We start from the raw sequence: 9,089 nt of genomic DNA on the forward strand, positions 1-9,089 counted from the left end.
AAATTAACACATTATAAAGCAACTATACTCCAATAAAAATTAATTAAAAAAACAAAATGAAGATCCATTTTATAACTTCAAGATAATGTGTTAAAGTAGCCAAATGAATAGCTGCTATAAATGTATGTTGACTAAACAGTGGGAGAGAACTAAAACTTCACAGTAATCGAGTATTTCTCACCTGTATCAGTTGGCCCATTATCATGATATCTGTACAGTATCATTACACTCTAAACCTTCAGATAGATGAAACAGCATCATAAAAATGTAAGAAACAACATGCAAGTGCACGGACATCCAACCAGTCCATCCTAAAGGAGATCAGTCCTGAATATTCATTGGAAGGACTGATGCTGAAGCTGAAGTTCCAATTCTTTGGCCACCTGATGCGAAGAGCCAACTCACTGAGAAAAGAACCTGATGCTGGGAAAGATTCAAGGCAGGAGAAGTGGATGACAGGTGATGAGATGGTTGGATGGCATCACCGACTTAATGGACGTGGGTTTGAGCAAACTCCAGGAGATGGTGAAGGATAGGGAAGCCTGGCATTCTGCAGTCCATGGGGTCGCAAAGAGTTACTGTGTAACTGAACAAGAAGAGAGAATGCAAGGGCAACTCTCTGAGATCTTTGAAGATCATAGCTTGAGGCAGAAGGTTTCACAGAGAAGGCATAGCAGCCTTCAGGCTTGTGTTTACCATAGACACACCTTCAAATGAATGATTGTGTTTGGGGTGCCCATTATTTTGCTAATGCTCTCAAGTTCTTTTTTTTTTTAACCTCTTCTGAAATAAAAGAGAATAATGTTTTTACCACAAATATTTACCAGTAAATGGGAAACTTAAATGATTCCCCAAGAAAACCCTTAAGGGTTTCTAAAAACCCTTAAAGCCTCTATTATTAGGCAAACAAACACTATACAGAGATTCCATCCCTCTGCCATTTTCAAGAGCCCCTTTGGGGGTTGCAACAACCCTGAGAAACACTGAGAAAGTAACTTTGGGTCTCTGGGTGTGCATACGGCGCCAAGGGGAAGATTATCTTCTGTGGTCTTCATCCTTATGTTATAAATCCTTTACTATATAAATTAAGAAATTAATCAGAACTTTTGGTGGCGTTGGGGAAGATTTCTTTCTGCCAGATAAATGGCTAACCACATCTACTAACCACAGGCAATATTTATCCATAAAGTCATTTGTGATGAAACCATTCTCTAGGTTAAAAGATCATTTTCTCCCTTCTTCCCTCCCTCCCTCCCTTCCTTCTTTTCCACCTTTCTTTCTTTCTTCCTTTTTTTTCATGAACTTTATTTACTTATCTTTGTGCTGGGTCTTCGCTAATGCGAGTTGGGTTTCTCTCATTGCAACGAGAGGGAGCTACTCTTTGTTGTGGTGTGTGGACTTTTCACTGCAGTGGCTTCTCTTGTTAGGGAGCATGGGCTATAGGTGCCCGGGCTTCAGGAGTTGTAGCATGCAGGCCTAGTAGTTGTGGTGCATGGGCTTAGTTGCCCGGTGGCTGGTGGGGTCTTCCCAGCCCAGGGATCAAACTCATGTCCCCTGCGTTGGCAGTCAAATTCTCAGCCACTGGACCACCAGCAAAGCCCAATGAACTTTTACTGAGCACTCACTCCCGTACTATGCTAGGAGTTGGAGGTACAGGCATGAGTGTGGCAGCCTTGCTCTCTGAGAGCTCTTTCCAGAGACAAACAAATAATAGGAGCGTGAAGGGATGACCTTGACCTTGAGGATCTGGTGATGGAAGAAGATGGAATCATGGGGGAAAAGTTAATAGTTAAATTGAACCATAAAAGATTAAAAATTATAGAAAATTATCAGTGAGACAAGTGGAGAATAATTGGTCTAGGCAGAGACTAAAATACACTCTATTTTTTTTTCTGGTAAAGTTATAAATAGGAATAATATTAATAACCGTGCTAATCTTTCCTGGGAAGATATTGGGAATCTTAGCTCAGACATTTAGACAGTTTGAACATACCCAATATTCAAAATCACATTTTAAAGTCTTTACATACTTTCTCTTTCCAAAAGAATTTCAAAGCAGCTTATAAAATATATTCTATAAAAGAAAACATGAATAGATGAGGCAAGAAATGTAAGAACGTTCCTAAATATTAGGAATATGAAATAAAGCTTACAGCCTGCATGCCATTGGTCTTTGACAGTTATTGGAGATGATCAGCAAATAGAATCTCAAGTCTCCTTCTTACCATATGGTGAACATAATCAGGCACAATAATCATAGAGTCCATAAAATAAAATCCCACCAGAGTTTCTCCCACAAATATGTAAAGAGGGCCATAGTAGAGTGTGCTGGTTTTGCTGCCTGGTGCCCATCCACTTTTACTCTGAAAACTAAACATAATTTTCTTCTGGGGGGCCATCTTCTACTCACCCATGCATCTTCTGGATTTGACTCCAACCTCCCCCTTGACCAGAGGTTGAATAGTGACTCAGACAAGACCATTGCATGCACTGCATTCCCCTGGCTACAGGGATTGGTTCCAAGATAAGCATGTGACCTAATTAGAGCTAATCTGGACCCAGTCAGACCACCTGGACTTCTGGAAAGAGATTCTGAACTTGAACATGAGAAAGCACGAGTCCTGGAGCTGCTGCTGAAGCTATTGAGAGATCTCGATCAGAGCTTATCCGAGAATGGGGTCAAGATGGAGTAAGAGAAAGTAAATCCTGCTGACATCTTTTGTGCATGGATCTAACCATCCTTGAAGCACATTTAGACTTTTCAATTCCATGAGCCAGTAATTTCCAATTTTGCTTTAGCCAGTTTGTGCTGGACTGTTTATTATCTAATGATATTATATGATGGAGCAGAAAACATTTCCAACAAGGTCATTATAGTAAACACACAAGAACTGTAAAACTTTCTCATACCCTCAACGCAACCTAATAGCTAAATGCCAAAGCATAGCAAAGGGCTTCCCTGGTGGCTCAGCAGTCAAGAATTCACCTGCAATGCAGGAGCCACAGGAGATGTGCATTCAATCCCTGGGTGGGGAAGATTCTCTGGAGAAGGGCATGGCAACCCACTCTAGCAGTCTTGCCTGGAGAATCCCACAGACAGAAGAGTCTGGGATGCTACAGTCCACAGGGTTGGACAGAGTCGGACAGGACTGAAGCGACAGCATGCATACAAAGCATAGTAAAGTCAGTTCTAAATGGAACCAAAGTAATGTGGACCCAAATGATAATGCTAATGTGAGCCAAAAATATAGATACACTTTACATTCTTCACAAAATTGCCAATGAATATTCTATCTTGGCACCACAATTACAATATGAAGCGAGAGTTTTCTAATGGGAGTTAAGCGTAGCTATACCATATTACCAATTAAGAGATAGAGTGTAAGCTTTGATAATCAATGAATACTCTCTTATTAGACAGGACAGACAGCTGGCCCTCCATATCCAAGGATTCTGCACCTGTGGATTATACCAATCTCAGATCAAGAATATTAAAAGCAATTCCAGAAAGTTCTAAAAGGCAAAACTTGAATTTGCTGCATGCCAGCAACCATTTACATAGTATTTACATAATTGTATTTACAACTATTTACATGATATTTACACTGTATTTGGCCACCTCATGTGTAGAGTTGACTCATTGGAAAAGACCCTAATGCTGGGAAGGATTGGGGGCAGGAGGAGAAGGGGATGACAGAGGATGAGATGGCTGGATGGCATCACCGACTCGATGGACATGGGTTTGGGTAGACTCCGGGAGTTGGTGATGGACAGGGAGGCCTGGCGTGCTGTGATTCATGGGGTCACAAAGAGTCAGACATGACTGAGTGACTGAACTGAACTGAACTGAAGTATTATAAATAATCTAGAGATGCTATAAAGTATACTGGAGGATGTGCATAGGTTATATGCAAATACTGCTCTATTTTATATGAGTCTTGAGCATCCTTGGATTTTGTATCTGCGTGGGTCCTGAAACCAATCCCCTTCAGATATTGAGGACAACTGGATTTCTAGAGTCAGCCTTCCAGAGTTCAAATTCCTTTTCTGTTACTTATTAGCGTCAGTTTTCTCACCTGAAAAATGGAGATTATTGTATCACCTGCCACAGAGTTGCTATGAGGACAGAATGAGTAAGTAATGTGGTTGTAAAATGACTTGAATCATGCCTAGCACATGCTTAGCACTCACAAAATGTTTTAAAACCATTATTTTATCATTATCACATCCTTGTAGAGGATCCTTAAGGGACCACTCAAACAGTTCTGGATCCACTCTTTGTTGTTCAATTGCCTAGTCGTGTCCAACTCTTCGCGACCCCAGGGACTACAGCTTGCCAGGCTTCTCTGGCCCTCACCATCTCCCAGAGTTTGCTCAAAATTCACTCTAACATCCCCCAAAATTGATGAGCTAGTCCCCAACGTTCTGTCATAGATCATATCCGTAGTTATTTACATGGGAACATTTACAAAGTCTAGACTTACCAACTGGGGAAAAACTTAGCATGAAGGGAAAATGCCACACACAGAACGTCTGATTTTCGGGAAAGCAACTTCCTGATGACACAGATGTAAGACAGAGTAGCCGCAAAATGGACCTCAGGTAACACAATCAGGATAACTTGACCAGGGCTATAGAACTGTCGGGAGATGTTGGTCAGAAAAAAAATGTTTTGGTTTAGGGTGTGACCTGGTATCATATTTCTGACAATAATTAAATAACTGAATCCGTTATGGAGGCCACCACGAGTACGTGACAGCCACCGGCAGATCCATGTAACACTGGGTGCATTGCTTAATCTTGCTACACCTCAGTCTCCTGGGGGTCACAGCACACAATGCCTGCCAGGTGCCCCGGACCCAACACAAGCTCGTCCGAGCTCAGCGTCTCAGGTAGAGACTGAGTCTACTTGCACATAACAGAAATCACAGTGAACGGTGTCTTCAACCTCTGGGGTTTCTTTTTCTCTCAACAAATAAGAAATCTGAAGGTTGGTGGCCCAGGACTGGCCCGGAGGCTTGAGAAGGCAGAAGCCAGGTCTTTGTGACTCTCTGGGCCTTCCTCTCACCTGTGATCACTGGATGGCCGCCACAGCCATCGCACCTATGCTTCAAGCTTTAAGCAGGAGCTTGAGTGTTCGAGGTCTATTTGTTTTGTAAGAGAGGGAGAATTGCTATGGCAGGCTTCGCTCCAGTTAGCTATTACTTATCTAGCAATTTATCACACCAGATCTTCTTAATAGCCATGGAGGTAGGCATGGGAAATAGCTCCATTTTACAGACATGGAAACTGAGACTAGAGAGGTGAAGAAATCTACCCAAGACCATACAGTCCTAAGTGGCAAAAACAGGCTTCTGACTCAGGCTACCATCCTCCTAACTCTTAGTTGGTAACCCTTTCCAGCATACGATACTGCCACATGGGACAATTCTTTGTCATTGGCACTTGGATGAGTTTTAAGACTATAAAGGGGCCAGTGGAAGACTATATCATTACATGTGAATTAAGGTACTATGCTGTAAAATACTCTGAGCATCTCAGGGTCTAGGTGAAGAGGAGAGCAAGGGGTAGAACTTATGGATTAAGATGGGAAGTAAATGAGAATCATACACGAACCATCTACAAAGTCATCTACGAAAATCAGATAGTATAAGCAGATGGACGTCTAAAGAGCAGAGAAAGAGTTGTTATAATTATGCCTCTGTTTTCCTTCAAAATATAGTTTGAAGAATAATGTGTGTGTCTGCACATGTGCATAGATGAACATGCGTTCATGTGCTCGAGTGTATCCACGTGCCTGATAATAGACACAATCATGTGAATAAAATCAGAAGTAACACCAGATTGTGTTCTAGACTAATAAAAGCTTTCAGCCCATGTAGATAGATTTTAGCACAAAATATTCTATATTAAAATAGATTTCCCATATGGTATGTTATATATGCATGATTTAAGCAACTTTTAATATTTAAATACATATCTTATATGAAATGACCCCACAGTAACAAAATCCATTTTTGTGTATTTTAAAAGAAGGGTTAAAAAATAGGACTATTAAAGAAATTATCATAAGAATTAATCTTCCAGAAATTAAAGTTTAATCAAAGCATTTCTTCAGTGATAAAAACAACTAGCATAATAGAAAGAATGGTAGACATTTTAACCTAAGAAAGTGCCTGGTGCGGAATCATGGTTTCATTTTTTGTTTACTCATCTGTAAAATGGGGATATTTGCCTCAGAGTTGTTTTGAGAATTAGATTTAATAATGTTTACAAAGCCCTTAGCACACTGTCTGGCATGTATAGAATATCCAACATTAGAAAATTTCCTTATTTCAGTAAATCGGTTTAATTTTTCTTTTTTACTTATTTATTTATTTTTTTAATTTTTCTTATCTTTACAGAATCGGCAAAAAGTTCTCAAATGCTGGCATTAGGATTTTTACTTTAAAGCATTAAATTATTTAATAAGCTTGAAATTCCAAAAGGTTTATCTTCTTACTTACTCTAATGGCTACTAAAAGGAGAGCTAGGCTTAGAAATAATTCCATGGTCATATTTTATAAAATTAAAGTGCAACATTACTTCTCTAAGTTTCAAAACATACTTATTTTAATGCTACAACAACTGCCTTGGAGTTTAAACACCACTGTCCATTTTTATGCGGTAAGAACCCTAGAATTAACTTATACCATAGAACCTTTACAAACCGTCGCTGCCTCTGGGTAACGTCATGGTCCTTACTTGTGCTTAAATCCTGTGAGCTGCCATCTTGACCTCTCAGCGGTTGGGGTCCATATGAAAATTATCAAATTCATTAGGCATAAGTGCTTCAGTCAGTTCCTATTACTTTATGTAAAGCAGGGAGTTCTGTTCCAGTAAGAGACGAATCTCCAAAGATTTCCTTTAATCTCAGTAGTAACCTTCATGTTGCATGTTCAGTCACTCAGTCGTGTCCGACTCTTTGCAACCCTATGGACTACAGCCCTCCAGACTCCTCTGTCCATGGGACTCTCCAGGCAAGAATACTTGTGGGTTACCGTTTCCTTCTCTTGGGGATCTTCCAGACCCAGGGATCAAACCCACATCTCCTGCATTGCAGGAGGATTCTTTACCACTGAGCCACCTGGGAAGCCCAGTCTTCATGTTACAGACCTGGAAACTCAATAGATACTATTAAAATCTCTTCTTGCTTTGCTTATGGATTTATTTCTTCAACCAGTAAGTTAGAGGTGCTTTCTTCTCCAGTGATTGGGAATGTTTCCATCAGATTTCATGAAATATTTCTTCCATGGCAAGTGAGATTTCCAACTAATTGGAGTAAGCATCCTTCTGTCAAAAGAATATGCCATGTTTCACAGAAAACAGGACTTGAAAGGAATTGTTAGGAAACATTAGCCTTATTAATATTTTATTTTTTGTTGCCGTCAAGGGCACTGGGAACTCCAGTCTTTCAGAGAGGAATTCCTAGCTTCTAAGTGAGCCTGCCTCCAGGCTGGAATAATTTAGTCACCTGACTTTCCTGTAACTTTTATTATTTTTGGCTTCGTGAAGTAGCATTCATGCACAAGTGGCCCTTTTCCATGCCCTGAAAGTTCTTTTGGAGGACACTGAAAATCTTTTTTCTTTTCCTACTTCTCTGCATGAAGTGTGAAAAAATCCCTGATCATACCCAGGGCTCATATACAAATAATAGATACAGTTGGGATTCTGATTTTGCTATTATTTGTTGCAAATAGTTTTGCATTTAACATTGTTGTTTCTTAGTCTAGCAAGAGATAGCTGTCCCTTAAAACTAACTGATTAGATCTGATCATTTGGTACTGTTTTTGATAATTATGGTGAGGAAAACATTGTAAATTATCCTAGAGTCAAATCCACTATAATTGTTATGGAAGGACACTTGGATTATTTAAAACACTGAGTTTGTTACACTTAAAAAAGATACTAGGAGTGCATAAATTTCGTATACTAAATGACAGGCCACATTCATATAATGATTTTTAATGTCCATTCACATCAACTAGAAACTGTTATTTCCAAGCACTTATATTTGTTTGTTCTTGAAAACTGGAGGGAGGCGGGGAGCATCAGAAAGTTTCCACAATTTCCCCTGAGTTATTTAAATTCACTTCCTGTACAATGAAAGCCCTATGACATTTCCAGAACTGCTGTTTATTTTGGGATGTGAGGGATGTTAAAATTCTTTGTGCTTAAACCACAATATTTATGAGTGGCATGAGACAAAGACTCAGGGCAGGGTGTAAGTGGTCAGGCAATCCTTACCGGAAGGAAAGAGACTATTGCGTTACCGGAGTCAAGGGCAGGCAAATCCACCTGGGTTGGCAAGCTGGGTAGAGGCTGCCAAGAAAGACTGATGTCCGTGTTCCCTCCAGTCTGAAGGAACAACATGTCTCTATCTTCTCACGTAAAGGGGAGCTTACGAGTTCATACACTCGTTACACCCTTTTACACAAAGGAGAATGCCTGCTACACGGAAGTCCAATGAAAACAGCTTGTATGTCTCAACAATCTCATGCTATTTATTTCTGACTATTCTATCTGTATGTTTCACTGCAGTTATTTCCCTGAACTCACTATCTTAACAGTGTGTGCATGCTCAATCATGTCCACCTTTTTGCTACCCCATGAACTGTAGCCCACCTAGTCTCCTCTGTCCATGGGATTTTCCAGGCAAGAATACTGCAGTGGGTTGCCATTTCTTTCTCTGGGTGATCTTCCCGACCCAGGGATCAAACCCTGGTTTCTTGCATCTCTTGCATTGTAGGCGAATTCTTTACCACTGAGCTACCTGGGAAGCCCAATATCTCATTGTAATAGGAACAAAGAATTACTTTCTTTTTTTCTTTTTTCTTGAGGTATAATAGTTTCAGATGCATGATATAATGACTCGATATTTGTATATATTGTAAATGACCACCATAATACATCTAGTTAACATCCATCCCCATACACCGTTTTCCTTCATACATTTCTTTCTTTAAAAATAGAAGATAAAGAAAATCACTTATCTAAGTTCATATACTAAGTTCCTAGAAACATCCCTTGCCCTTCAACCACTTTACTCT

Source organism: Dama dama, chromosome 30 (genome assembly GCF_033118175.1).
Source record: "Dama dama isolate Ldn47 chromosome 30, ASM3311817v1, whole genome shotgun sequence".
In the NCBI taxonomy this organism is placed as follows: Eukaryota; Metazoa; Chordata; class Mammalia; order Artiodactyla; family Cervidae; genus Dama; species Dama dama.